Source organism: Balearica regulorum, chromosome 5, assembly GCF_011004875.1.
Source record: "Balearica regulorum gibbericeps isolate bBalReg1 chromosome 5, bBalReg1.pri, whole genome shotgun sequence".
Taxonomy (NCBI): domain Eukaryota; kingdom Metazoa; phylum Chordata; class Aves; order Gruiformes; family Gruidae; genus Balearica; species Balearica regulorum.
Window position 1 is genome coordinate 4,729,945 of NC_046188.1, and position 17,524 is coordinate 4,747,468.

General features: G+C 46.0%; 1 protein-coding gene across 4 annotated transcripts in view; it reads left to right on the forward strand.

Annotated features, from left to right (window-relative positions):
• The first annotated feature begins 3,890 nt into the window (after positions 1-3,890).
• The window catches only part of FBXO34 (F-box protein 34), a 40,829-nt gene continuing 27,195 nt past the window's right edge, over positions 3,891-17,524 (forward strand). For 2 of the 4 annotated variants that reach the window (XM_075753255.1, XM_075753253.1), the window contains exon 1: positions 3,903-4,041. The gene's annotated coding sequence lies outside the window, so the exon portion shown is untranslated. Of the gene's footprint in view, positions 4,042-17,524 lie in introns of all 4 variants that reach the window. The other 2 variants (XM_075753251.1, XM_075753250.1) reach the window with 2 other exon arrangements.

The window sequence follows — 17,524 nt, forward strand, 5'->3', positions numbered from 1 at the left end:
AAATGCACCTTAATGAAGAGCAATATGAAGCATGTAGGGAAACCTATCTCCAAATTTAGCCCTGAAACAATTACTATCTCTGAATATATTTTTTGGTGAAAGTTCAGGCAAATGGTGTTACAAAGCTGTAGCCCACAGCGCCACATACTTGCCACTTGCATGGAGTCAAAGAAAAGCCTCTGTAGGCAAACTGCTGTGTGCGGAGCCCAGCATGATGCTGCAGAGGGCACAGAGTAATCCTCCTGTGAAATTTAATTGATAGCCTCTCGATCAAGTGTTATGCAGAAAAACCATTACAGTGCATTGGCTGTTTTTCCTGCTTCTGCTTTTCATCTGAAGTGGTCGCTAGTTTAAAAACCAGAAGAAATTATAAGAGCAGAAAATAGAAGCTAAATTCCCCTCTTACAACAGCTAGGAAACCCAGTTAAGCCTTCTGCTGCATTTTCTTGCTGTGTTCTTTGGGTTTCATTTTGCACAGTAGCACGGTTTTAACAGGAGTGTGAGATTACCCACCAAGCAGTAGTGCCTCAGCCTGTATCTTGGGAGGAGGGCACGCTCCAAGCAGGGACGAGAGAGACGCATTTGGACTTTCACCCGGATGAGCTTGGAGAGCGTCTTCCCTTTACCTGGGTATTTACCACCTAGATTAGCACAAACAACAAACTACGTGACAGGCAACTCCTACACCCCAACATGTTAAAAAGAAATTGCTAACCTTGCTCTGTTCCTTCACAGAGCACTTACAGAGACTCCTGAACCTCTGAAGTGTGGGCCCCGGATCCCGAGCTGACGGAAACACCTACACGCTGGCTCTGCAGAGCAAGTCTAATATATCCCTTGTTTGATGTTTCCTGCAACCAGGTCTCTGCTCGGTAGGTTCTACTCGCCCTTGGGAGGTGTCTAACACTCTCTGGGCTATAAATAGAAAGACGAGGTACCTGACTCTGGGTATTATATTGCACTCTGGCAGCCTGACACCTAATAGCTAGATGTAGTAGCACGTTTGTAAGTGCCCAGCTTTCACTGGAGCTAGTCTAAAATGCAAACTAGCAATCTTAAAATGCAAAGTACAGTTGGAAACAAAGTCTGGATAGGTTTTATCTCAGCATATCTTTACTGTTTTTTACGGTGCCTTTAAACTGAATGTTCCTTGCTGTTACAGATTTCAGTCAAAAACCTGCTCTAGCGCTACAGGTGAAAGCATCCTGCAGCTGGTTTTGTCCTCCAAAGCCACATTTGTAAGGAAATCACATTTGTTTCCAGACTCAAACCTTGTTGATTTTCTTCCATGGGGAAAGAGGGGAGCAGGAATTAACCCAAGAACAAATGCCAGATTCAACCATAAGCCACTGCTGAGTTGAGACCAAACTTTTTGCTGTTCCCAGGGGCTTTGGGTGAATTGTACTTTTATCCCCTTTAGCAAAAGCAGGTGAAGAAACCACTTAGTGTGGTGGTATTAGACGATGTCTCAGCAGCATTAAGTAGGTTTCTAATTGAGTTAGGCCAGGACCATTTCATTTTCATTTGAAAAGAGTATCCTTTTCCCTAGCTTAGACAAGACTTCTAGCATTTTTTTGTTTTTTGGGGGGTGGATTAAAACCTGTATGTATTTTTTCTCAGTACGCACCTCCTTTGTGTCTCCATTGCCCAGAAGCGGAAAATCTCATATGGAAGTTGGATGCAACTGCTGGGGCTAAGTGTTTCACGGCTAAAGCAAACACAAAGGCAATAAGGAACAGCCTGGTTAAAAGAGTACAACAACACAAAGTTTTGAGCAATATGACTATTAATTAAGATGGAAACAATAAAAGAGCTATAACAACTTGATTAATCCTATGTACTCTGACAGAGTTAAACTTCTCCAGCTCTCTGATAAGATAGGGCTGTTTTTCTTTATCTATTGTTTTTTTTAATGTTCAAGGCTACTGAAATGCAAAAGTGCCAGATGGCCATGTAAGCTAAACAATGTGTAAAATCTTATATTATCACTAAATGCCCCGGGGGGGGGGGGGGGGGGGGGGGCGGGGGGGGGGAGCAGGGGGAGAAAGGTTATTTAATCATTTGAAGTCACTTAGCAGCAAATGGCTTTTAGCTGTCTTTATCAACTGACAACAAAAGATTGGGTCTGTACCCAATGGTGCAATTGGCCTTTTTCTAATATGACAGGGCACATATTTCATTCCCCTTTAAGTCGTCTGGCGATACCTTGTGTGTCAGTGTGTGGTACCATGCTAGTAAATAGTGGGGTTTTTTCCATGTGCACAAAAAAAATCACCATGGTCCTATACCGAAATGCAGAATTTTCCCCTGGAACACATGAAGCTACTGTGTCAGCAGCAGCTAAATCCTGTTGTTGTTCTGGGGTTTTGTTATGGTCCAGAGGAGAAAGTACTGGAGGGATGAGGAACTCTAGGTTCTCTTTTCTGTCCTGTCACTGATCTGATATCTGACGGTCAGGAACTCATTTTACCTCTATCTTCCCTCCTGTCCTCGCTTTGGTTTTGTACACAGTGGCTGTAGTCAACAGGGACTCCGGAGACTTTGGGAGATTCTTCTCGGCCATCTGAGACTCCATGTTAATGTGATCCGGTGCTTTGGCTAATTAGCTCTGCCCCTCGTCAGGACTACAGCGGCACAGTGCTGTGCTGACACACTTATACTGTTTTTTAGCTTGAGAACAGTCTCGCGGATCTTCTCACAGTATTGCATTACAGAGAATAAGTAGTGTCTCCACTGCTGCCCTCCTGCAGGTCAGAGGAACCAGGCTTTTTTGGTTTGCTAGCCCTGCTCTCACCCTGGATCATCTGTGGTCCCCGCGGGGATCTGCATCCCTCTCACTTCCCTCTAAGCGGGAACAAACTGCTGAAAACTTCTTTTGAGGAGGGGGAGGCTCCTTCTTGCAGGAACCCCTTAGGCTCAAGCTACCATCTGGTGCCACCACTTAATTCCTTTTTTCCCAGTGCCTTCCCTTTGCATCTCACTCCTGTTCTCAACACCTTTGGTTTCATAGAGCCTCTCTGGTGCCCGTCTCTTTCTCCCTGCAGGCTGAGGGCTTTGCAAGGATGGCATGGAGAAGATGGCTGGGGTGATGCTCGCATGACAAACCACTGCCCAGGGTCTGTGCAGCCGTGCCTCCTAGGATGCATCTACACCGGGAACACCAGCTCGTGTTTTCCTCTGTCGAGGGCATCATCTGCAAAGGGTATTTAGTGACTGTGTCAGGGAAGCAACGTTGGCAAAACAAGCGAGCTGGCAAGGCTGGCACCACGCTGGTGGCGTCCCATTACCCTGAAGCACACCTTCATGTTCCCAGTAACCTCCCAGCAGCTCTTTTGGCCCTGCAGTCAGGAGCTAAGTAAATTTTAAAGCCAGAAGGTCTATCAAATTAGTTTCTTTGGCGTCCTGCAGAGGACTGTATAGATTTTTAGCCTGTTGTCCCCATATTAAATTGACTCGTAAGCTGCCGGTGCCAGGCAGTGGGCTGGGAGCTGGTATCCTCGCTGCTTTCAGTGCCACGTTGGTCGCTAAACCTCACAGCAACCGGCACAGCGGCATTAGGATCCGAGCCTGGAGACACCCAGGCGAGCAAGGCTGCGGGGGCCCCGCGCCTGCCAGCGCTGGGCACACGGGGAGGTCTCGACCCTGCCGCTCCCCAGCACCGGGGTCTGCCCTGAAGCGCCCCTGGCCTTGAACCTGCCCGGCCCCGCTCTGCGGAGCCCCGAGAAGACCCGAGGGAGGCCCCCGGCCCCCGCGGTGCCCTCCCGGCGCTGCCTGGCGCGGCGGGGCGGCCGGTGCCTGGCACGACGCGGGGGCGGTCGGCGGTACCGCGGCCCTCCCCGGCGGGCCCGAGCCTGTCCCGCCCCGCCCCGCCCCGGGCGCGGATTGGTGCGGCCGGTGCGGCCCCTCCCGCCGCCGCGGCTGGGCGCAGGGGGGATCCGGTCGCGCCGCGCCGAGCCCGGGCTGGCGGCTCCGCGCAGCTCGCCGCCGTCGCCGCCGGGACGCCCCCTCCTCCCTGCGGGAGAGCGGCCGGCCCCGCTCCGGGTAGGCTTCTCGCGGTGCAGCGGGGCCGGGGCGGGAGGGGGAGAACGGCCGGCTCGGCTCGGGGCCGCGGGCCAGGGCGGGCAGGTGGGCGGCGAGCAGGCCCCGCACGCACCGCCCGTTCTCCCGGCCGGCCATGGCGGCTCCGGGGGCCGCCGAGGGGCCGCTGGCCGCTCTCCGGATGGGGCTGCGCGGCGTCGGGCCCCGCGGAGGGCACCGGGCCTCCTCTCTCTCCTAGCGCGGCGCCTCCCCGCCGCCGGCCGCCCCCCTCTCGGGTTTATTTTATTTGATTCCCGGCGCTCCGCGTCGGCACCCTTCTCCCGTGCCGGGGCGCCGCGGTGCCGGAGGGGGCCGCCCCCCTGGGCGGAGGGGGGGGTGGGGGGTATTGCGCTTCCCCCCTCGTTGTGTCCCCGGTTCCACTGGCAGCGCTTCCGTGGCCTTCCCGCCTCCCGGGAAGCGTGAGCCCGCTGCGGCGGCGGCGGTGGTGGTGGGGAAGGACCGGTCCGGTCCGTGGGTGCCGGGTCCCGTGTTCCCCGCACGGCGCAGGGTCGCGGAGCATCTCCACTCCCGGCGGTTACATAACGCGATCGTCCCGCCGCGGCCGATCCACGCGTGGCTGAGGGCAGCGTGCCGGGGCCTCGGGGGTCGGCCGAACGCTTTTTGGCGGGTCACCGTCCCTTCGTGGGCCTGCCGGCAAGCTCGCAAGGTTTTTTATTAAAAAAAAAAAAACCAATCCCAACGAAACAACAACCCCACGTATTTTCCTCCAAATTTTGATCCTCTGAGTACTGTCACTTCTTGATGGTGTTTGTCTGCAGATTACCCCCTGCTTCATACATCTATCAGCCGTGGGAGGGAAGGACTGTGAAGCTCTGTAAGCATAAACAGTGATCCAAAAAGAAAGCTCTAATCATTATTAGGTATTGTAGGTAACACTTCTAATAATGTGCTCACATGGGGATGGTGGAAGAACCTAAGGTTAAAAGTGTAATTATGGTGGAAGTGATTTCTTCCTCCAAGGCCTTACTTGAAACAGTAAGTGTAGCTTTTAATTTCTTCAGTAAACTGAGGTTATCGACTTACTCTGTGTGGCTTCCAGTTGGAAAAAAATCTCCTTGTATCAGCCTGAGAAGCGGGTCTGACGCTTGTCCTGCGAGGTGCTTTGTACACCGCCCAGCAGCAGCACACGTCTCTCTGCTTTGCTTTGAAATAACCGGCTTGGATGGGGCTGCGGAGCCCAACCAGAGCAGCTCGGGGTTCATTGTGGGCCGTGAAGCTGTGTAAACACCCAAGTCGTTAACCGTGCTGCATGCGATCTTGGTTATGCCGTAGCTCTCGGTATCCAGTTTTGGTAGCTCGAGATATCCAGGCTAGCTTTGAACCGGCTAAGCGCCCGGCGCAGACTCGAGTTGCGAGTCTTAATGAGTGCGTAGTGCTTCGTGTTTTCTCGGATGACAGGTTTTACATAATTGGCCATTATAATTGTTGCCCCTAGAGAAGAGTCAAAAAAAAAAAAAGCGTGGAGGTAGGCAGTTGTTTAGGAAGTCCAAAGTCTAAATCCGTAAATGCCTGTAGGTTGTTAATGTTGTTACTGCTTAACATGGAGGCAGCAAAATGACTGACTAAAAAAAAATAATCTAGCTCTGCTCTCCTTTTGAACCATTTGAACAGCATCATCCGGACAAATGACATCCTGCTTATGGTTGAGCTACTTATTCTTCAGCGCCCAGAAGAATTCCTAATGCGACTCCAGTTGCACCAGTGTTGCAGGTTCCTCCCCCCCCCCCCCCCTTGAAATCTTAACTGGAAGCCTTTTACAGTGTTTTGATTCCTTTTTAATAAATGGCTAATCCCTTGCTGCAGGGGATGGGAGTGTTTTGAATGCAGCGTTTTTGGGTCCTGAGGGGAGGGGGAAGGGAGCGCCTTGTATTGCTTTCCAGCAGCCACCCGCCTTCCCCGGCCCGAGTGAAAGAGCCTTATTGACTGGTTTTGAAGGTAACTCGCTCAATTCTCCTCTTACATGCTAAAAACCATAAATTTGCTGTAGTGCAGAGCCTTTGAGGGAAAGAAATGGAATGTCAAGGAGTTCTGGGCTTCATCACGAGCAGCCTGGGAACAAAGGCGGTGTCTGTTAATTGCATCGCGCTTATCAAAATCTCCCCTTCTAATGACAAAGCTGCATTTTAATAGGTGTGAAAAGTTGTGGGATTTGATTTAATACCAGTGTCTTAAAATCATCTTGCACGCTCCATATGACTAAGTTGTCTCTTTCCTATCTAATTGGAGAACGAGCAGAGGTTGAGGAGGAAGCTGTGTGTGTTTCACTTGCACTAAATGCTCTTTAAAAATCTTTTTCTCAAGTGCTAAGCTGCAACTAATTTTCTTATAGGCATGTAAAACATCTTTCTGTGTCCCTTAAAATTGGAAGCTTGTCTTGTAGCGTTCTGTGGAGGTGTACCATGGCGTTGGTGAGTTCTCCGCTGGCCTGAATAGCAGCTAGCAGCGAGAACGTGTGTTCATGGAGACTTGTCTGTAGTTCCTCTGCCAGGAAAGGCAATGGTTTTGGGGTACAGAGGTGCCAAGGTTGATTTCTGGTGCTATGAAGTTGAACAATGTGCAACAGACCCACGACACTACCTAGGTACTAACTGGCCCTGAGGTTCCAGGTGTCAACGCATTCACCTTAATGTGTTATTTTCATTTCTCGCTGCCCTGTAGTGTAACAAAACAAGCAATTCAGTATAATCCTCAAACACCACTTGCTTTATTGCCAGCAGATATGGCATATTTCAGTATTCCCCTTGCAGGTTTGATACCTGGTTTCACAGACAGAAGCTTTTTTTGCACCCAGAAGTTGAGTCTGTAAGGAAAACATAGGACTAGTCCTAAGCCTACGATTAAAGATAATGTAGCTTTGGAAGCACGCATCTCTCTTCCCTATCTCCTGTTTTTTTTGTGGATGATTTGGTCATTGGAAGTGGCTTAAATGTACAGATAGGAACATCTATACCTCTGAAGGGGATCTTAGTCTAGTGAAAGTTGCTGGTTAGAGATCAACTTCCCAGTTTTGTAAGCTCTGCAGCAAGGAGGGCACAGGAATGCTGCTTTGGTATGTGTGGCTGCTCAGTTTTTATTTGTACCACATTTTACTGGTTTTGTTTTCTAAGCTATTTTGATTCTATTAACTTATTAAAGTTAGAATCTATTAAAGCCAGTGTGACAGACTTTTTTAAAAATGCATGAATGTTGTCCTTTTTTTTTTTTTTTTTTAATGCCCTCTTTTTTTTTTTTTTCCCACCCCCTAGGATAGGAATTGGGATAATCACCCATAGCGCAGATTCTAGTTGTAGCTGTGAGATTTGTATTTGGAATTTGTAGTTGTGGAATTTGTGTTTATTCCCCAAATAACTTTTCCTTTTTGTCTTGTCGCGGAAGGGGAATATCAGCTGTATCACTTGCTAATCCTGCTGGTGCAGTCTTACGCCTGTAGCAGAACTGGAGCTGTATTTACCACTGTAGGCATGGTGGTTAGTTTGAATCGAGCTATTTGGGGTATCAAGCACAGAGAAATCACAGCAGGACTGCCTGGTGTAGGTACAGGGCAGGCTTGTGCGACTCGCATCGATGGTACTTGCTTAGACGGCCAGTTCACAGTAAAACCTTGGTGTCTGCGGTGTCACTGCTATGGGTGTCAGAGGCAGATAGATTAATTATAGCTCAGGTACGCCTAAACGTGTTGCAATTGCACCTCCTGTTGCAGTACAGAGGTAATATGAATGTTTACATAGATCACCCTCCTACACATCGGAGGTTCAACTACATCTGATTGTGAGTTGCTGCTGGGCAGCCACATGACTACTTGATACTGTGTTGAGAGTAAAAATATACTACAGAGGGATGCATAAATGGCTGTTGAGAAAATGTCAGCTTTTTAAAAAAAAAATCATTAAGAAATGGCTGACTGGTATCTTGGGGTGCAGAAAGTAGCGTTATTTTCCATGTGATTAAAAAAAAAAAAATCCCTGCTATGTCTGCAGTTCATAGCAAAGTAATGGCATTTAGGTAGCACGGACGCTGAATTTCTGCCAGTTAAAATCTTGCTGTCCTAATGTGCCATTGTGTACAGTGCTTGGAAGCTAATATACAGTGTTCTTCTGCCTTGCAGAAAAACAACTAGTGATTAAAAATTCAGCAGATGTTGTGGTTCATTTAACTACTTGTTCTTGCATCATTCAGGTCATATCACACAATTAATGTTGCTAATGTTCAATCTAGCTTTTTTTGTTCTAAGAATGGAAATTATCTGAACTGCCATGGGATTTACAGAACTGTTTTGGCAGGAACTGGGCTATGCAAAGTAAATTATTCAGAAGTGTTTTCATCCTTCCCCCAACTTGGAGAATCTCCTTTTGATTTCTCAAATATTATTTGTTCGTGCCAGACAGGGATTTCATTTTTTGCAGCTTTTCTCACTTTAAGAATCGAAGTGTTTTTCTTTGATTGCTTTGAGATAAATGAGACTCCCTGGTTGAGAAGGAGGGGGGGAAGAGCATGATAGGTAAAAGTGCTTGCTTTCTTACTTAGTATTTCATTTGGCCACAGAAATATTTTTGTATGAGAAGTCCCATTTTGTTTCGGGCAGGGTTTCTACTGCTTTCAATACATCTGATTTGCACAATTTTGGTTAATAGTATTAAATCCAGTGTATCGCTTCCTTGACTTTTAAATTAGAGTTAAACATTACTTTCCCCTCCTATGTTCCTTTAATTATGTAGGTTTGGGGTTCTTTTTTTGTAGCGCTCACACACAGGTTCTGGAAATCTTTTCTGGGCTACCTGGAGCTACAAAGCAATGTTGGTGTAGCAAGACTTGCGGCTTATTTTCACTTCCTTCACTGCCTTTCTGTTCGGAAGCTGGTGCCTGTGCAGCACAAGAGTAAGCCTATCTTCTCACTTCGTGTTGAGTGCAGTAGCTGTGGTTTTGGTTGACCTCCTTGCACCTTCTCAAGGCTTATCTGCTGATGCTCCTAGGTGGGTGCCCCCTAAACTGCATGCATGCACTGACATACATCTTTATGGATCATGCTGCTATAAGCATGATATAAATACCAAGGTGAAGGCAGGCAAATGACTGAGAAAAGTTGCTGGGTCTTTCAGTGTCTTTGAGAGTAACTTGCTATACTGGGGCAGCTCTTGGCTCGAGCGCTTAAGAGAAACTAAATTCAGAATATGGAACGCAGGCGGAGTATTTTGGTCAAGGGCACGCGTGTGGTTCAGCCATCGCTCAGCGCAGAGCTGCAAGTGGATTGAGAGTAATGGCTTACGAGAAGGCTGTATCTTTCTAAGGGTGAAGTGACAAATCAGTAAGAGGAATGGAAAGGTGGATTTGTGCGTTACAGTGTATGATATACAATATATGATGGAGACGCCTGTAAACCAGGTTTTGGAGGAGTAATGGACAAAACCTGGAAATTTGCAGTTTTATGCACATTGTTTGAACTTGCTATTTGGATGACTTTTTGTGATCTGTCAGCACATCAAGAGGATGTCTTTTTAGTCAAGGTAGACATTTTTCTTTGGAAAAACCTGTTTGGACTATTAACGCTAGTGCACCTTGAGAGAACTTGTTTCAGCTAAATTGTCGGCAGATAGTCAGTCAGTTTGAAAAGTGAAGTATTAAATATGCAAACCCTCCCCCAGACTCTTTAGTGTCCTGTTTAGAATGATGGAAAAGAAGGATTCAGATTGGTTTTTGCATGTTCTTGATACTGTGTATGCATGTATCCAATATGCTGTACTTGCAGAATTGATATTCAGGATAATATGTTCAATCTCCGATTGCAAAAAATAACTTCACACGCAGCTAATTCCATCTGCTGGAAAAATAAGAGCGAGGCTAACTTCATCACTTATTTGGGACCTGCTTTTTGCTGCGCTAATTACTATGTATGAACTCTGGAAATTTGCATAATTTTTTGGCAAACCCAAGTGGCAGCCATTTAATTTAGAATTTTATTAACTTTAAACATCCCTAGCAACTCCTGTGCTACTTCTAGCTTATTTTGTGTTCTCAGTGGTTTACCAGCTTTGATTTAGTATAAGCTTCAGTAAGATTTTTTTTTTTCTCCTTGCAATGACTTTATATATCTAACAGCAGCTTGCTGCCCTTTTCAGTAACTTTCAACCTGCAATCTAATGCGAAATTCCTTCTGTCATTCAAATGAAAAAGTGTTGAAATTAAATTCTTGTAGAACAAATGCTAAACCGGTAAAATTAGAAGCTAGGTTTCGGTTGCTCTCCTGTAGTGTGAGAATGAAATATTTTAGGTGTAGATGGTTTTCAAAAAGTAAGCTTGGGGAAACTGGGGCATGTCAAGTCTGGTCCTAATTCTGCTAAAAGCTGGTCTCGTGATGTGAATTCTTAAGCTCCAAAGAGTTTGGATATAAAATCATCACTGCAGATATACGAAATGTTCTCTCCTACTGAAAGGCTGGGTTTTGACTAATTTCAGCTTCTCAAGGTGTCCAGCAATGCCTTTTCCACTCGGTTTGCTTTTATTCTTGTGACCTCCTTGTTTTGCTGGGTGGCAGTCAGAGGAGGCGTATACTCTGTAAAATATTAAAACGATTGGTATTTTATAGTAAAAAATACTGTCTGCTTTATTGGAATGCTGTTGTTTACTGGCTAATTTTCTTTTGGATGCAGTAGACTGGATTCATTTTAAAATTTGAACTGTGCTTTCTGTGTTACAGTCTTAGCCCACTTTCTGTCTCAGTACCATCAGAAACTTCCCATTTTGTTCCGTGAAGCTGCAGTCCTGTGTCTTTGTCCCTCTTTCCTCCTCCCTCTTATTCCGTTGATCACTTAAGAATGCAGTTTCTTCCTTGGGATGAACGGGGTTATATTGCTAGGCTCTTTAATTCCTCTCTAATTGGCAGAAAGCCAAGCATAAAATCTTGTTCATAAGTCACTCCAGAGATTTCTTTGTACATGCTATTATTTTCTTTGCATGCTAACATCACTGAAAAGATCTAATTTTTTTTTTTCTCCAAGTCTAGACCAGACATAATTATGTTCGTGTGTATGTGTAGGCTTGGGTGTTGCCACTCTGCAGCCCAGCAAGCAATGGAAGTCCTTGGGCAGTTTAAGACCAAAATTTCTCGTAGCATCAAAGGCAGCAGCTATCCCTTTGCATCTAGGTAGATGAAATAATTTTCTGTTGTATCTAAACTTCAAAGACTAACTCGTGGCTTGTGCCTGTGGTTTGTTTTTTCTGCAGTGTGTCATACTGGAGGCTATATTTTAAAAAGACTTTAGACACTGGGTTCAAACAGGACTCGCTGTGTATTGAGTGATAGTAGCTAGTATTGAATTGGGGTTTGTGTTCCCCAGCACACATGCTTCCAGAGCCAACCTAGTTCTCTTCTGATTTATAAAGCTTTTAATTGAGGTTTTGGACCTGAACTTTGCCTCATCTACGTCTTCATTACAAAGCATAAAAATCCTTTCCATCATGAAGCATCCTCTCTGGTGTTGGGACTGCAGTCTTAATGTATTTACGTCTTCAAACCCTCTGTGCTTCCTCCTGTCCTGACTCCTGAGGTTGAGAGAAGCTCCCTTTAAACATACATGCAAAGCTACCCTTATTCTCCTGCTGTTAGGCTGTTCTTGCTTTGGTAGCGAGCTGCATATTGTGCTGACTGCGATTTTCTCATTCATTTGCCTTCCTGACTGCCTGCATGTGTCCCGTCCCTGTCCTGGAGAGAGGAGAGCTGTCCCTGCGCAGGGTGTTTTGTGCCCCTGGCAATCCACTGCTCAACAGTGAGGGTGTGCAAGGAGTGGGAACTTGGCAAGTGAACTCTTAAAAAAAAAAAAACCAACAAAACCCTTTAAGGAAAGCCTGTCCTCTGGAAATGGGTTTCTAGATCTCGATTTAACCATCGGGGCACCAGCGCTTGCCATCAAGCGTGGGACAGGCTGTTGGTTTCCTGTGTCGTCCGTCCCCGTCCCACCTCCATTTAATTTTCTTTCTAGAGAAGGATGGCACTCCACCATTGTTTTTTTTTTTAATGAGGTCCCTTTATCTTAATAAACACATGAATGAAGTGATGCAGAGAGTGCTTGTTTATGCCTCTGAAGCCTAAGTAAATCTGCAACCACTTCTGAAATTCGGGCTGTGGGAGGATTACTGATAGCGATGAGTCCATCTTCCATGGCGTTAAGAAAAAAATCCCTGTGTTTCTCTTAGAATGCTTATGGATTTTTTTTTCTAGATGCAGTAGGACTGCAGATGTAGTCATATTAAAATAACTTATTTTGACTTGGTCTCGCAGCAGAAGCAGTTGGAGACATGGCTTTGGTACAGGTTACTGGGAATTCTTTTTAAATGCAGCTCTACAGCCTGTGCTGCGAACGGGAGCTCAGAGCAGTTTGAGTCACGCTTCCTCCATGGATGGTGCATGGGATGCCACCGACAGCGGACTAAACCAGTTTTCCTAATGATTGCTTTGTTAGGCTTTAACAGCTTATGGGATTGTTAAAATGGTGTCCGCTGATGTGTCAGCTGTAGGCTTTGGGGTAAATTGTAGGATAAATAGTAGTAGTTTACATACCTTTGTAGTAAACATCTCTGCAGCATTCTGCATACTCTTCTTGCCTTTTACCTCTTTTGGATCAGTAGATGTAGCCAGCGAGGAAAGGGTTGCATATGAATTTTGTGAAGTTAACACAACTTCATCCCTGGCCTGACTGAATCCCCCGGAGGTGAAGGCACCAGTGTCCTGCAGGGATGGCCCATCCATCTTTGGGAAAACATTGTTCAGAGGTTGGTAAGAACTAAGAAAAAAATCTAGGAACTTAATCTGAGTGTAAAATTCTCACATCTGTAGTGGAGCAAGTTCATGGCTGTTGCTAGTTGCATTAATATTGGTTGTAAGGGTTTTCTTTAATTCTTTTTTTAGTGCTGGGGGAATTCCCATTGTCCCCCACCCTCCCTTGTGTTACTTGGGCCACAGCACACCAACAAGGAATTGTTTTTCATCAGGTGGCTGTCCGGGCAGAACAAAGGTAGTTAAGGATGGAGGAGTCTGTCAGGCTGCTTTCCATTTGAAGAAGCATAGAGATTAAAAAAAGAAAGAGTAAATATAGAAGTCGGTGATCACAGATAGAGAAACTTTCCTGGGGTATACATGAGGGCAGGTCTTTAAGTAGACCAACTGGTGTCGCTGGGGTGGAGGGGGAAGATGGGTGAGCTTTTGAGCATGAATAAATGTCAACATGTATTTTATCAGAATTGCAGTTTGGAAGAAGGGATTTACTGTGAGTTGCCATTTGGCTTTGGGGTGTCTGGGGCCTTTCTGTGTCTCCCATATATTAGCCGCAGTTATGGAAGAAGCTGTGTATACCACTTTCCAAACATAAAGTGCAACTCTTTAAGTGAAGGCAGGGTGCAAATTGCTCAGATAAAATGAGTCAACGTTTTCAAGCTGGAGTCAGTAAAGCTAGACAAAGTGCCAGCCATTGATACCTGTGTCCTGAGTTTAATATATTCACTTTGCAGTGGTCGTTCCCACAAGGATTAGTGAGAGATGCTTTAACTTAAAGCTAGTAGGAATGGAAATGCTTTTTTTATTTCTCCCCCCCCCCCCCCCCCCCCCAAAAGTGGTGTGCTTTTACTGGAATAGCTAAATACAGGCATGTTAAGCTTAATATATGCGTGTGTGGGTACCTGAGAAAACATTCCATTAAGTAAACCAGGAACTTTCTTCTGGGGAGATGCTGAGAATATCACCTTTGCTGCCAGTCAGGGCCAAGCCAGCCTTGTTAGCACTTTGTACGCGACAGCCCTACTTTGCTTTGTAGGTATTTTAAGTGGTGAGGGTAGCAGAGCTAGAGGGAGAGGTGATAACGTCTGTGCTGGTTTTTTTTTTTTTTTTTGAGGAGGAGATGGGACTAATTGCTTACCTTCCAATTTCAGTTACTTCATTACTGAATAATCATTGGAGCAGCCCTGCAATCTGCTCTGATAGCAGATGAGTGGCGTGGCTTGCAGCACTTTAATCTAAACAAAACTTAAGTGCTTTTTCCTTTTTCCCTGGAGTGAAACTGTAATTTTATTATGTGAATGTTAGCCAGCACAAAGTTTTTTGCAGCTGTCATGATGCTTCTCTGGGCTTTATGCATGTTAGAGGTGTGTCCCCAGCGTATATACCAAAAATACCTTAAAATACTGCATTCCCTTGCCTGGCAGCTTCAGTCGAAGGTTTTCCAAATGCTTTGCCAGGTGAAGATCTGTTTAGTTCTAACATTAGATGTCTCAAAGGGTTTAGATATAAACCAGTGAGCGTTTAGATGATATTTCCTTTTCATAGTGATAAATGTTAATTAGTTTCTCTGTCTGCATTAGGCCCTGAGTACTCAAGTAAAACAGCACGAGCAGACCTCAGCTGTCAAGTCTGCAGCTTCAGTATACGAGTCCCTGCCGTGAGAGTGGTCACGTTGACGAGTTTGGAGCAGAATTGCGTAGTTTCGGTTCCCCAGACACGGCCTTATACACAACCCGTGTGATGCAAAAGAGAATTATTGGGCAGAGCTCCAGAGAGGGTTTTTATCTTTTTTTTTTTTTTTTTTTTTTTTTTTGCGAGGATAAAAGTGTGTTTGTGCATCAGGTTGAATCCTGCTAAGGTACCTTCTTGGAACTGATGTTTCTGAAAGATGATGATTTTGAGGTACCGGCTTAGGGCCGTGAGAGCACCACAGATGAGTGCCTGGATTTTGCATAGTGTACTACTGGGCAAAGCTTAAACTCTTGTCAGGCTAACTTTTTCTGGACTGCCATAGAACTGTTAAATCTGATCCATTCCTAAAGAGACAGCTGACTGTGCAATCTGAGCCACATACAATTCTTTGTCTCTGCTTTTGACTTGAATGGAAAAATAGTTTGTTTTCGCATTAAATGGAACTCAACTGTTGCTGCCCCAAAGGGGGTCTGTTCTTGCAGGCTCTGCGTGGACTCCAGGCAGAGTGCTCTTGGCTCTCACTCCTTTTTGCTGTAAACACGGTAACTCAGGGTGATGGGAGGATGGTAACCCACTAAGACATATATTTGTTGACAGGTAAAATGTCTTGGGAAAGGAAAATATAATACGCTTTTTAAATGTTGATAGTTTTTGTAAGTTTGGGCTTGGGTGTGTTGGTTGTAACTTGGCTGATAGGGTTGATTGTGTAGAGCGACTCGGTATGGATCCAACTGCAGCATTAAACTCTTGGAATAATTTAAGGTGAAGTGATGGTGAATTTCAAAGAATTCAAGAGTACGAGACCCCCCTTAGTCGGGCCTTGCATTTATAGGGTGGCTTTCAGAGGAAGGACCCAAACATGCTTTGCAAACTGGCCTGTGCATCGTGCACTGGAGTGGATCCATGCTTTGATAAGAACAATATGGGTTCTTTTAATGAGATGAACTGCGTCACCTTTTTTTAAGGAGGTATTTATTTATTTGTATAGAGGGAAAAATATTTTATTCCTGTGAAAATCTGTAGCTGATCAGAGGAAGGGTCTGCAAAGCGCAGCTCCTTCCTATGAGGAGGCAAAGCTCCTCCACCACTTACGGGGAAGGTAAGCACTGTTGCGTAGAGCAAGAGCTTTGCATCTTTTGTGCTGAGGTGGACTGCTGGCTGATAATGGTGTTGCTCACAGAGGTCTCAAACCCACAGTGCTGGATTCTGCTTTGTTAGTTGTTGAATGGTTACATGTAGTTGTGTTCCCTTTCTCCAGTAGAAAAGTTAATCCTACATCTCAAAATGGCCTGCTCGCCTTCGTGGTGCTGCGCTTGGTATTTTGGAATCGCCCTTGGCTCTGTGCAAGTTGACAAGGCTCTCATGGCCATTTGGGATGGTGAAGTTGCTTTCCCCATGCTCCGCTTCTCCTCATGAAGTCTGTTTACCAAGCTTCCACAGCAGCCACCCAGCCTTGGCTCTTCTCCGGCCGTTATTTACCTCTTAATGGTTGAAGCGTGCCTCAGGACTTCATTCCTCTCTTTCTTGTGTTTAGCTTGGGGGGTTGATCGCCCCTCTGAAGCAACGTATGGGTCACTTGAATTGGCTTGTGCGACTGGGAGGGTAGATGATGAGTGTTCACGGGTCTTTGGTGTGTTCATGAACTGGGATGGCTGCACTGGGGCTACTTGCGTGCTTCACTATCCAGTACTTAGTTACAATCCATCCTGACTGTAGAAAATGAATTGAAGGCAAATTATCCAGTACTGGAGACTTTTCTGGGGAAAAAGTTTAATGAGTACCTGAAGGGCCGCAATCCTGTAGATTGTGTGTGGTGTCATGTAGCTGTGAGCAAGTTTTCCTTATTGCAGAAGCTGGATTGATTCCTCAGGGCTGGATAGCATCTGATCTTTATGCACAGGGAGGGGTAAAAGCTGTCCGACTTTAATCTGAATTTACTAGGTAGTTAATAAGAAAGACCTGTGCCCTGAGTAACTTGTTCAGCCTATGTTATGTTGCAGGAGCTCCATGGAGATGAAGCCTGCTGGCTTTATTTTGCTCTGAAATCCATTTGGCTTTAAGTTGCCTCTGGAATCTCAGCCCCCATGGTACTTCAGACTTGCAACTGGGTAACCCCTTGGGTGTTTAAGAGCTGAGGTCAGGGCAGAGCCTGGATATTTTGGTGGCTGAGAGGTGACATCGCCTGTCTCCTCTTCCCTGTATAATTTGCAATTTGTATTTAAAAGTAGAGGGATTTAATTTTTGTTTTCTCTGCAGTTGCGGTCCATAGGAGCAATTAGCTGTCGTGATGTTTGGCACTGGAGCTGCCTGGGGTGGCTGCTTGCGTAAGCTGGTATTGCTAAAGCGAGCGGGGAGCAAGTGAAGGTATTTGCACCAGTCATTTAGGAACTAGTATAATTCAGGTCTGAATGAAGCTCAGACTCAGGCTCAAACAGGTTGTGGAATTTATTTATACAACGCCACTGGGGTGTGTGGCATTGCAGAGACAAATAAATAATGGTTCCCAGCCCCGAGGCTTGTGTTCGGTATTAGATAACGAGGCATGGGGTGATTATAGCCAGGTACCTGGGTGGAGGGGTTAGGAGAGGGTGAGGGACACATCCGTGTGGAGAGTATGAAATGTTCCTTGTTGTGCCTGCTGCTTGTTAATGGCACTGTTAAGAAATTGTGGGTGCGTCTGAGGTTATAGGAAGGATGGAGGTCAGCTTTGCAGAAGGAAGTGTTGAGTGAGTTATAGGAGATGCGTGGATTAATAAGAGAAAGCAGAAGGAGCTGAACTGAAACTAGTCAAGCGTACGGGGAGTGGCTGGGTTTACACGGAGGCTGAACATGCAAAAGCATTGGCACTCAAGGGTCTTGGGGAATTTGGGTGTTAGAGCAGTGACAGGGAAATCCGCACCTAGACCCCCAAATACGTGTTCTTGATGGGAATGGAGGGGCCCAGCGTGGCCACCGAGAGCTTTGTGGTCT